This window comes from Gorilla gorilla, chromosome 21, assembly GCF_029281585.2.
Source record: "Gorilla gorilla gorilla isolate KB3781 chromosome 21, NHGRI_mGorGor1-v2.1_pri, whole genome shotgun sequence".
In the NCBI taxonomy this organism is placed as follows: Eukaryota; Metazoa; Chordata; class Mammalia; order Primates; family Hominidae; genus Gorilla; species Gorilla gorilla.
Window position 1 is genome coordinate 38,921,644 of NC_073245.2, and position 13,376 is coordinate 38,935,019.

Below are 13,376 nucleotides of genomic sequence, written 5' to 3' on the forward strand. Positions count from 1 at the left end.
AAAGTCTGCAAGTGGATATTTGGACCTCTTTGAGGATTTCGTTGGAAACGGGATTTCTGCATCTAACGCTAGACAGAAGAATTCTCAGTAACTTCTTTAGGCTGCGTGTGTTCAACTCACAGAGTTGAACCTTCCTTTAGACACAGCAGATTTGAAACCCTCTTTTTGTGGAATTTGCAAGTGGATATTTCAAGCGCTTTGGGGCCAACGGTAGAAAAGGGAATATCTTCGTATGAAACCTAGAGAGAATCATTCTCAGCAACCACTTTGGGATGTGTGCGTTATACTCACAGAGTTTAACCTTTCTTTTCATAGAGCGGTTTGGAAACACTCTGTTTGTAAAGTCTGCAGGTGGATATTTAGACCTCTTAGAGGATTTCGTTGGAAACGGGATTTCGGCATCTAACGCTAGACAGAAGAATTCTCAGTAACTTCTTTGGGCTGCGTGTGTTCAACTCACAGAGTTGAACCTTCCTTTAGACACAGCAGATTTGAAACCCTCTTTTTGTGGAATTTGCAAGTGGAGATTTCAAGCGCTTTGGGGCCAACAGTAGAAAAGTAAATATCTTCGTATAAAAATCAGCGAGAATCATTCTCAGCAACCACTTTGGGATGTGTGCTTTCCACTCACAGAGTTTAACCTTTCTTTTCATATAGCACTTTGGAAACACACTGTTTGTAAAGTCTGCAAGTGGATATTTGGACCTCTTTGAGGATTTCGTTGGCAACGGGATTTCTGCATCTAACGCTAGACAGAAGAATTCTCAGTAACTTCTTTAGGCTGTGTGTGTTCAACTCACAGGGTCGAACCTTGCTTTAAACAGAGCAGATTTGAAACCCTCTTTTTGTGGAATTTGCAAGTGGAGATTTCAAGCGCTTTGGGGCCAACGGTAGAAAAGGAAATATCTACGTATGAAACCTAGAGAGAATCATTCTCAGCAACAACTTTGGGATGTGTGCGTTCCACTCACAGAGTTTAACCTTTCTTTTCATAGAGCACTTTGGAAACACTCTGTTTGTAAAGTCTGCAAGTGGATATTTGGACCTCTTTGAGGATTTCGTTGGAAACGGGATTTCGGCATCTAACGCTAGACAGAAGAATTCTCAGTAACTTCTTTAGGCTGCGTGTGTTCAACTCACAGAGTTGAACCTTCCTTTAGACACAGCAGATTTGAAACCCTCTTTTTGTGGAATCTGCAAGTGGAGATTTCTAGCGTTTTGGCGCCAACGGTAGAAAAGGAAATATCTTCGTATAAAAACCAGAGAGAATCATTCTCAGCAACGACTTTGGGATGTGTGCGTTCCACTCACAGAGTTTAACCTTTCTTTTCATAGATCACTTTGGAAACCCTCTGTTTGTAACGTCTGCAAGGGTATATTTGGACCTCTTTGAGGATTTCGTTGGAAACGGGATTTCTGCATCTAACGCTAGAAAGAAGAATTCTCAGTAACTTCTTTGGGCTGTGTGTGTTCAACTCACAGGGTTGAACCTTCCTTTAAACAGAGCAGATTTGAAACCCTCTTTTTGTGGAATTTGCAAGTGGAGATTTCAAGCCCTTTGGGGCCAACGGTAGAAAAGGAAATATCTTCGTATGAAACCGGGAGAGAATCATTCTCAGCAACCACTTTGGGATGTGTGCGTTCCACTCACAGAGTTTAACCTTTCTTTTCATAGAGCACTTTGGAAACACGCTGTAAAGTCTGCAAGTGGATATTTGGACCTCTTTGAGGATTTCGTTGGAAACGGGATTTCTGCATCTAACGCTAGACAGAAGAATTCTCAGTAACTTCTTTAGGCTGCGTGTGTTCAACTCACAGAGTTGAACCTTCCTTTAGACACAGCAGATTTGAAACCCTCTTTTTGTGGAATTTGCAAGTGGATATTTCAAGCGCTTTGGGGCCAACGGTAGAAAAGGAAATATCTTCGTATGAAACCTAGAGAGAATCATTCTCAGCAACCACTTTGGGATGTGTGCGTTCCACTCACAGAGTTTAACCTTTCTTTTCATAGAGCGGTTTGGAAACACTCTGTTTGTAAAGTCTGCAAGTGGATATTTAGACCTCTTAGAGGATTTCGTTGGAAACGGGATTTCTGCATCTAACGCTAGACAGAAGAATTCTCAGTAACTTCTTTAGGCTGCGTGTGTTCAACTCACAGAGTTGAACCTTCCTTTAGACACAGCAGATTTGAAACCCTCTTTTTGTGGAATTTGCAAGTGGAGATTTCAAGCGCTTTGGGGCCAACGGTAGAAAAGGAAATATCTTCGTATGAAACCTAGAGAGAATCATACTCAGCAACCACTTTGGGATGTGTGCGTTCCACTCACAGACTTTAACCTTTCTTTTCATAGAGCAGTTTGGAAACACTCTGTTTGTAAAGTCTGCAAGTGAATATTTAGACCTCTTTGAGGATTTCATTGGAAACGGGATTACTGCATCTAACGCTAGACAGAAGAATTCTCAGTAACTTGTTTGTGCTGCGTGTGTTCAACTCACAGAGTTGAACCTTCCTTTAGACAGAGCAGATTGGAAACCCTCTTTTTGTGGAATTTGCAAGTGGAGATTTCAAGCGCTTTGGGGCCAACGGTAGAAAAGGAAATATCTTCGTATAAAAACTAGAGAGAATCATTCTCAGCAACCACTTTGGGATGTGTGCGTTCCACTCACAGAGTTTAACCTTTCTTTTCATAGAGCAGTTTGGAAACACTCTGTTTGTAAAGTCTGCAAGTGGATATTTGGACCTCTTTGAGGATTTCGTTGGAAACGGGATTTCTGCATCTAACGCTAGACAGAAGAATTCTCAGTAACTTCTATAGGCTGCGTGTGTTCAACTCACAGAGTTGAACCTTCCTTTAGACACAGCAGATTTGAAACCCTCTTTTTGTGGAATCTGCAAGTGGAAATTTCATGCGCTTTGGGGCCAACGGTAGAAAAGGAAATATCTTCGTATGAAACCTAGAGAGAATCATTCTCAGCAACCACTTTGGGATGTGTGCGTTCCACTCACAGAGTTTAACCTTTCTTTTCATAGAGCAGTTTGGAAACACTCTGTTTGTAAAGTCTGCAAGTGGATATTTGGACCTCTTTGAGGATTTCGTTGGAAACGGGATTTCTGCATCTAACGCTAGACAGAAGAATTCTTAGTAACTTCTTTGGGCTGAGTGTGTTCAACTCACAGAGTTGAATCTTCCCTTAGACAGAGCAGATTTGAAACTCTCTTTTTGTGGAATTTGCAAGTGGAGATTTCAAGCGCTTTGGGGCCAACGGTAGAAAAGGAAACATCTTCGTATAAAAACTAGCGAGAATCATTCTCAGCAACCACTTTGGGATGTGTGCGTTCCACTCACAGAGTTTAACCTTTCTTTTCATAGAGCAGTTTGGAAACACTCTGTTTGTAAAGTCTGCAAGTGGATATTTGGACCTCTTTGAGGATTTCGTTGGAAACGGGATTTCTGCATCTAACACTAGACAGAAGATTTCTCGGTAACTTCCTTGGGCTGCGTGTGTTCAATTCACAGAATTGAACCTTCCTTTAGACAGAGCAGATTTGAAACCCTCTTTTTGTGGAATTTGCAAGTGGAGATTTCAAGCGCTTTGGGGCCAACAGTAGAAAAGTAAATATCTTCGTATAAAAATCAGCGAGAATCATTCTCAGCAACCACTTTGGGATGTGTGCTTTCCACTCACAGAGTTTAACCTTTCTTTTCATATAGCACTTTGGAAACACACTGTTTGTAAAGTCTGCAAGTGGATATTTGGACCTCTTTGAGGATTTCGTTGGAAACGGGATTTCTGCATCTAACGCCAGACAGAAGAATTCTCAGTAACTTCTTTAGGCTGCGTGTGTTCAACTCACAGAGTTGAACCTTCCTTTAGACACAGCAGATTTGAAAAACTCTTTTTGTGGAATCTGCAAGTGGAGATTTCTAGCGTTTTGGCGCCAAAGGTAGAAAAGGAAATATCTTCGTATAAAAACCAGAGAGAATCATTCTCAGCAACGACTTTGGGATGTGTGCGTTCCACTCACAGAGTTTAACCTTTCTCTTCATAGAGCACTTTGGAAACCCTCTGTTTGTAACGTCTGCAAGGGTATATTTGGACCTCTTTGAGGATTTCGTTGGAAACGGGATTTCTGCATCTAACGCTAGAAAGAAGAATTCTAAGTAACTTCTTTGGGCTGTGTGTGTTCAACTCACAGGGTTGAACCTTCCTTTAAACAGAGCAGATTTGAAACCCTCTTTTTGTGGAATTTGCAAGTGGAGATTTCAAGCCCTTTGGGGCCAACGGTAGAAAAGGAAATATCTTCGTATGAAACCGGGAGAGAATCATTCTCAGCAACCACTTTGGGATGTGTGCGTTCCACTCACAGAGTTTAACCTTTCTTTTCATAGAGCACTTTGGAAACACTCTGTAAAGTCTGCAAGTGGATATTTGGACCTCTTTGAGGATTTCGTTGGAAACGGGATTTCTGCATCTAACGCTAGACAGAAGAATTCTCAGTAACTTCTTTAGGCTGCGTGTGTTCAACTCACAGAGTTGAACCTTCCTTTAGACACAGCAGATTTGAAACCCTCTTTTTGTGGAATTTGCAAGTGGATATTTCAAGCGCTTTGGGGCCAACGGTAGAAAAGGGAATATCTTCGTATGAAACCTAGAGAGAATCATTCTCAGCAACCACTTTGGGATGTGTGCGTTATACTCACAGAGTTTAACCTTTCTTTTCATAGAGCGGTTTGGAAACACTCTGTTTGTAAAGTCTGCAGGTGGATATTTAGACCTCTTAGAGGATTTCGTTGGAAACGGGATTTCGGCATCTAACGCTAGACAGAAGAATTCTCAGTAACTTCTTTGGGCTGCGTGTGTTCAACTCACAGAGTTGAACCTTCCTTTAGACACAGCAGATTTGAAACCCTCTTTTTGTGGAATTTGCAAGTGGAGATTTCAAGCGCTTTGGGGCCAACGGTAGAAAAGGAAATATCTTCGTATGAAACCTAGAGAGAATCATACTCAGCAACCACTTTGGGATGTGTGCGTTCCACTCACAGACTTTAACCTTTCTTTTCATAGAGCAGTTTGGAAACACTCTGTTTGTAAAGTCTGCAAGTGGATATTTGGACCTCTTTGAGGATTTCGTTGGAAACGGGATTTCTGCATCTAACGCTAGACAGAAGAATTCTTAGTAACTTCTTTGGGCTGAGTGTGTTCAACTCACAGAGTTGAATCTTCCCTTAGACAGAGCAGATTTGAAACTCTCTTTTTGTGGAATTTGCAAGTGGAGATTTCAAGCGCTTTGGGGCCAACGGTAGAAAAGGAAACATCTTCGTATAAAAACTAGCGAGAATCATTCTCAGCAACCACTTTGGGATGTGTGCGTTCCACTCACAGAGTTTAACCTTTCTTTTCATAGAGCAGTTTGGAAACACTCTGTTTGTAAAGTCTGCAAGTGGATATTTGGACCTCTTTGAGGATTTCGTTGGAAACGGGATTTCTGCATCTAACACTAGACAGAAGATTTCTCGGTAACTACCTTGGGCTGCGTGTGTTCAATTCACAGAATTGAACCTTCCTTTAGACAGAACAGATTTGAAACCCTCTTTTTGTGGAATTTGCAAGTGGAGATTTCAAGCGCTTTGGGGCCAACAGTAGAAAAGTAAATATCTTCGTATAAAAATCAGCGAGAATCATTCTCAGCAACCACTTTGGGATGTGTGCTTTCCACTCACAGAGTTTAACCTTTCTTTTCATATAGCACTTTGGAAACACACTGTTTGTAAAGTCTGCAAGTGGATATTTGGACCTCTTTGAGGATTTCGTTGGCAACGGGATTTCTGCATCTAACGCTAGACAGAAGAATTCTCAGTAACTTCTTTAGGCTGTGTGTGTTCAACTCACAGGGTCGAACCTTGCTTTAAACAGAGCAGATTTGAAACCCTCTTTTTGTGGAATTTGCAAGTGGAGATTTCAAGCGCTTTGGGGCCAACGGTAGAAAAGGAAATATCTACGTATGAAACCTAGAGAGAATCATTCTCAGCAACAACTTTGGGATGTGTGCGTTCCACTCACAGAGTTTAACCTTTCTTTTCATAGAGCACTTTGGAAACACTCTGTTTGTAAAGTCTGCAAGTGGATATTTGGACCTCTTTGAGGATTTCGTTGGAAACGGGATTTCGGCATCTAACGCTAGACAGAAGAATTCTCAGTAACTTCTTTAGGCTGTGTGTGTTCAACTAACAGGGTTGAACCTTCCTTTAAACAGAGCAGATTTGAAACCCTCTTTTTGTGGAATTTGCAAGTGGAGATTTCAAGCCCTTTGGGGCCAACGGTAGAAAAGGAAATATCTTCGTATGAAACTGGGAGAGAATCATTCTCAGCAACCACTTTGGGATGTGTGCGTTCCACTCACAGAGTTTAACCTTTCTTTTCATAGAGCACTTTGGAAACACTCTGTTTGTAAAGTCTGCAAGTGGATATTTAGACCTCTTAGAGGATTTCGTTGGAAACGGGATTTCTGCATCTAACACTAGACAGAAGAATTCTCAGTAACTTCTTTGGGCTGCGTGTGTTCAACTCACAGAGTTGAACCTTCCTTTAGACAGAGCAGATTTGAAACCCTCTTTTTGTGGAATTTGCAAGTGGAGATTTGAAGAGTTTTGGGGCCAACGGTAGAAAAGGAAATATCTTCGTATGAAACCTAGAGAGAATCATTCTCAGCAACCACTTTGGGATGTGTGCGTTCCACTCACAGAGTTTAACCTTTCTTTTCATATAGCACTTTGGAAACACTCTGTAAAGTCTGCAAGTGGATATTTGGACCTCTTTGAGGATTTCGTTGGAAACGGGATTTCTGCATCTAACGCTAGACAGAAGAATTCTCAGTAACTTCTTTAGGCTGCGTGTGTTCAACTCACAGAGTTGAACCTTCCTTTAGACACAGCAGATTTGAAACCCTCTTTTTGTGGAATCTGCAAGTGGAGATTTCAAGCGCTTTGGGGCCAACGGTAGAAAAGGAAATATCTTCGTATGAAACCTAGAGAGAATCATTCTCAGCAACCACTTTGGGATGTGTGCGTTCCACTCACAGAGTTTAACCTTTCTTTTCATAGAGCAGTTTGGAAACACTCTGTTTGTAAAATCTGCAAGTGGATATTTGGACCTCTTTGAGGATTTCGTTGTAAACGGGATTTCTGCATCTAACACTAGACAGAAGAATTCTCAGTAACTTCCTTGGGCTGCGTGTGTTCAACTCACAGAGTTGAACCTTCCTTTAGACAGAGCAGATTTGAAACCCTCTTTTTGTGGAATTTGCAAGTGGAGATTTCAAGCGCTTTGGGGCAAACGGTAGAAAAGGAAATATCTTCGTATGAAACCTAGAGAGAATCATTCTCAGCAACCACTTTGGGATGTGTGCGTTCCACTCACAGAGTTTAACCTTTCTTTTCATAGAGCGGTTTGGAAACACTCTGTTTGTAAAGTCTGCAAGTGGATATTTGGACCTCTTTGAGGATTTCGTTGGAAAAGGGATTTCTGCACCTTACGCTAGACAGAAGAATTCTAAGTAACTTCTTTGTGCTGCGTGTGTTCAACTCACAGAGTTGAACCTTCCTTTAGAAACAGCAGATTTCAAACCCTCTTTTTGTGGAATCTGCAAGTGGAGATTTCTAGCGTTTTGGCGCCAACGGTAGAAAAGGAAATATCTTCGTATAAAAACTAGAGAGAATCATTCTCAGCAACCACTTTGGGATGTGTGCGTTCCACTCACAGAGTTTAACCTTTCTTTTCATAGAGCACTTTGGAAACACTCTGTTTGTAAAGTCTGGAAGTGTATATTTGGACCTCTTTGAGGATTTCGTTGGAAACGGGATTTCTGCATCTAACGCTAGACAGAAGAATTCTCAGTAACTTCTTTGGGCTGCGTGTGTTCAACTCACAGAGTAGAACCTTCCTTTAAACAGAGCAGATTTGAAACCCTCCTTTTGTGGAATTTGCACTTGGAGATTTGAAGCGTTTTGGGGTCAACGGTAGAAAAGGATATATCTTCGTATGAAACCTAGAGAGAATCATTCTCAGCAACCACTTTGGGATGTGTGCCTTCCACTCACAAAGTTTAACATTTCTTTTCATATAGCACTTTGGAAACACTCTGTTTGTAAAGTCTGCAAGTGGATATTTGGACCTCTTTGAGGATTTCGTTGGAAACGGGATTTCTGCATCTAACGCCAGACAGAAGAATTCTCAGTAACTTCTTTAGGCTGCGTGTGTTCAACTCACGGAGTTGAACCTTCTTTTAGACACAGCAGATTTGAAACCCTCTTTTTGTGGAATCTGCAAGTGGAGATTTCTAGCGTTTTGGCGCCAACGGTAGAAAAGGAAATATCTTCGTATAAAAACCAGAGAGAATCATTCTCAGCAACGACTTTGGGATGTGTGCGTTCCACTCACAGAGTTTAACCTTTCTTTTCATAGAGCACTTTGGAAACCCTCTGTTTGTAACGTCTGCAAGTGTATATTTGGACCTCTTTGAGGATTTCGTTGGAAACGGGATTTCTGCATCTAACGCTAGACAGAAGAATTCTCAGTAACTTCTTTGGGCTGTGTGTGTTCAACTCACAGAGTTGAACCTTCCTTTAGACAGAGCAGATTTGAAACCCTCTTTTTGTGGAATTTGCAAGTGGATATTTCAAGCACTTAGGGGCCAACGGTAGAAAAGGAAATATCTTCGTATAAAAACCAGAGAGAATCATTCTCAGCAACCACTTTGGGATGTGTGCGTTCCACTCACAGAGTTTAACCTTTCTTTTCATAGAGCGGTTTGGAAACACTCTGTAAGGTCTGCAAGTCGATATTTGGAACTGTTTGAGGATTTCGTTGGAAACGGGATTTCGGCATCTAACCCTAGACAGAAGAATTCTCAGTAACTTCTTTGGGCTGCGTGTGTTCAACTCACAGAGTTGAACCTTCCTTTAGACAGAGCAGATTTGAAACCCTCTTTTTGTGGAATTTGCAAGTGGAGATTTCAAGCGCTTTGGGGCCAACGGTAGAAAATGAAATATCTTCGTATGAAACCTAGAGAGAATCATTCTCAGCAACCACTTTGGGATGTGTGCGTTCCACTCACAGAGTTTAACCTTTCTTTTCATATAGCACTTTGGAAACACTCTGTTTGTAAAGTCTGCAAGTGGATATTTGGACCTCTTTGAGGATTTCGTTGGAAACGGGATTTCTGCATCTAACGCTAGAAAGAAGAATTCTCAGTAACTTCTTTGGGCTGAGTGTGTTCAACTCACAGAGTTGAACCTTCCTTTAGACAGAGCAGCTTGGAAACCCTCTTTTTGTGGAATTTGCAAGTGGAGATTTCAAGCGCTTTGGGGCCAAAGGTAGAAAAGGAAATATCTTCGTATAAAAACTAGAGAGAATCATTCTCAGCAACCACTTTGGGATGTGTGAGTTCCACTCACAGAGTTTAACCTTTCTTTTCATAGAGCGGTTTGGAAACACTCTGTTTGTAAAGTCTGCAAGTGGATATTTGGACCTCTTTGAGGATTTCGTTGGAAACGGGATTTCTGCATCTAACGCCAGACAGAAGAATTCTCAGTAACTTCTTTAGGCTGCGTGTGTTCAACTCACAGAGTTGAACCTTCCTTTAGACACAGCAGATTTGAAACCCTCTTTTTGTGGAATCTGCAAGTGGAGATTTCTAGCGTTTTGGCGCCAACGGTAGAAAAGGAAATATCTTCGTATAAAAACCAGAGAGAATCATTCTCAGCAACGACTTTGGGATGTGTGCGTTCCACTCACATAGTTTAACCTTTCTTTTCATAGAGCACTTTGGAAACCCTCTGTTTGTAACGTCTGCAAGGGTATATTTGGACCTCTTTGAGGATTTCGTTGGAAACGGGATTTCTGCATCTAACGCTAGAAAGAAGAATTCTCAGTAACTTCTTTGGGCTGTGTGTGTTCAACTCACAGGGTTGAACCTTCCTTTAAACAGAGCAGATTTGAAACCCTCTTTTTGTGGAATTTGCAAGTGGAGATTTCAAGCCCTTTGTGGCCAACGGTAGAAAAGGAAATATCTTCGTATGAAACCGGGAGAGAATCATTCTCAGCAACCACTTTGGGATGTGTGCGTTCCACTCACAGAGTTTAACCTTTCTTTTCATAGAGCACTTTGCAAACACTCTGTAAAGTCTGCAAGTGGATATTTGGACCTCTTTGAGGATTTCGTTGGAAACGGGATTTCTGCATCTAACGCTAGACAGAAGAATTCTCAGTAACTTCTTTAGGCTGCGTGTGTTCAACTCACAGAGTTGAACCTTCCTTTAGACACAGCAGATTTGAAACCCTCTTTTTGTGGAATTTGCAAGTGGAGATTTCAAGCGCTTTGGGGCCAACGGTAGAAAAGGAAATATCTTCGTATGAAACCTAGAGAGAATCATTCTCAGCAACCACTTTGGGATGTGTGCGTTCCACTCACAGAGTTTAACCTTTCTTTTCATAGAGCGGTTTGGAAACACTCTGTTTGTAAAGTCTGCAAGTGGATATTTAGCCCTCTTAGAGGATTTCGTTGGAAACGGGATTTCTGCATCTAACGCTAGACAGAAGAATTCTCAGTAACTTCTTTAGGCTGCGTGTGTTCAACTCACAGAGTTGAACCTTCCTTTCGACACAGCAGATTTGAAACCCTCTTTTTGTGGAATCTGCAAGTGGAGATTTCTAGCGTTTTGGCGCCAACGGTAGAAAAGGAAATATCTTCGTATAAAAACTAGAGAGAATCATTCTCAGCAACCACTTTGGGATGTGTGCGTTCCACTCACAGAGTTTAACCTTTCTTTTCATAGAGCACTTTGGAAACACTCTGTTTGTAAAGTCTGCAAGTGGATATTAGGACCTCTTTGAGGATTTCGTTGGAAACGGTTTTACTGCATCTAACGCTAGACAGAAGAATTCTCAGTAACTTCTTTGTGCTGCGTGTGTTCAACTCACAGAGTTGAACCTTCCTTTAGACAGAGCAGATTGGAAACCCTCTTTTTGTGGAATTTGCAAGTGGAGATTTCAAGCGCTTTGGGGCCAAGTGTAGAAAAGGAAATATCTTCGTATAAAAACTAGAGAGAATCATTCTCAGCAACCACTTTGGGATGTGTGCGTTCCACTCACAGAGTTTAACCTTTCTTTTCATAGAGCGGTTTGGAAACACTCTGTTTGTAAAGTCTGCAAGTGGATATTTGGACCTCTTTGAGGATTTCGTTGGAAACGGGATTTCTGCATCTAACGCCAGACAGAAGAATTCTCAGTAACTTCTTTAGGCTGCGTGTGTTCAACTCACAGAGTTGAACCTTCCTTTAGACACAGCAGATTTGAAAAACTCTTTTTGTGGAATCTGCAAGTGGAGATTTCTAGCGTTTTGGCGCCAAAGGTAGAAAAGGAAATATCTTCGTATAAAAACCAGAGAGAATCATTCTCAGCAACGACTTTGGGATGTGTGCGTTCCACTCACAGAGTTTAACCTTTCTCTTCATAGAGCACTTTGGAAACCCTCTGTTTGTAACGTCTGCAAGGGTATATTTGGACCTCTTTGAGGATTTCGTTGGAAACGGGATTTCTGCATCTAACGCTAGAAAGAAGAATTCTAAGTAACTTCTTTGGGCTGTGTGTGTTCAACTCACAGGGTTGAACCTTCCTTTAAACAGAGCAGATTTGAAACCCTCTTTTTGTGGAATTTGCAAGTGGAGATTTCAAGCCCTTTGGGGCCAACGGTAGAAAAGGAAATATCTTCGTATGAAACCGGGAGAGAATCATTCTCAGCAACCACTTTGGGATGTGTGCGTTCCACTCACAGAGTTTAACCTTTCTTTTCATAGAGCACTTTGGAAACACTCTGTAAAGTCTGCAAGTGGATATTTGGACCTCTTTGAGGATTTCGTTGGAAACGGGATTTCTGCATCTAACGCTAGACAGAAGAATTCTCAGTAACTTCTTTAGGCTGCGTGTGTTCAACTCACAGAGTTGAACCTTCCTTTAGACACAGCAGATTTGAAACCCTCTTTTTGTGGAATTTGCAAGTGGATATTTCAAGCGCTTTGGGGCCAACGGTAGAAAAGGGAATATCTTCGTATGAAACCTAGAGAGAATCATTCTCAGCAACCACTTTGGGATGTGTGCGTTCCACTCACAGAGTTTAACCTTTCTTTTCATAGAGCGGTTTGGAAACACTCTGTTTGTAAAGTCTGCAAGTGGATATTTAGACCTCTTAGAGGATTTCGTTGGAAACGGGATTTCGGCATCTAACGCTAGACAGAAGAATTCTCAGTAACTTCTTTGGGCTGCGTGTGTTCAACTCACAGAGTTGAACCTTCCTTTAGACACAGCAGATTTGAAACCCTCTTTTTGTGGAATTTGCAAGTGGAGATTTCAAGCGCTTTGGGGCCAACGGTAGAAAAGGAAATATCTTCGTATGAAACCTAGAGAGAATCATACTCAGCAACCACTTTGGGATGTGTGCGTTCCACTCACAGACTTTAACCTTTCTTTTCATAGAGCAGTTTGGAAACACTCTGTTTGTAAAGTCTGCAAGTGGATATTTGGACCTCTTTGAGGATTTCGTTGGAAACGGGATTTCTGCATCTAACGCTAGAAAGAAGAATTCTTAGTAACTTCTTTGGGCTGAGTGTGTTCAACTCACAGAGTTGAATCTTCCCTTAGACAGAGCAGATTTGAAACTCTCTTTTTGTGGAATTTGCAAGTGGAGATTTCAAGCGCTTTGGGGCCAACGGTAGAAAAGGAAACATCTTCGTATAAAAACTAGCGAGAATCATTCTCAGCAACCACTTTGGGATGTGTGCGTTCCACTCACAGAGTTTAACCTTTCTTTTCATAGAGCAGTTTGGAAACACTCTGTTTGTAAAGTCTGCAAGTGGATATTTGGACCTCTTTGAGGATTTCGTTGGAAACGGGATTTCTGCATCTAACACTAGACAGAAGATTTCTCGGTAACTACCTTGGGCTGCGTGTGTTCAATTCACAGAATTGAACCTTCCTTTAGACAGAACAGATTTGAAACCCTCTTTTTGTGGAATTTGCAAGTGGAGATTTCAAGCGCTTTGGGGCCAACAGTAGAAAAGTAAATATCTTCGTATAAAAATCAGCGAGAATCATTCTCAGCAACCACTTTGGGATGTGTGCTTTCCACTCACAGAGTTTAACCTTTCTTTTCATATAGCACTTTGGAAACACACTGTTTGTAAAGTCTGCAAGTGGATATTTGGACCTCTTTGAGGATTTCGTTGGCAACGGGATTTCTGCATCTAACGCTAGACAGAAGAATTCTCAGTAACTTCTTTAGGCTGCGTGTGTTCAACTCACAGAGTTGAACCTTCCTTTAG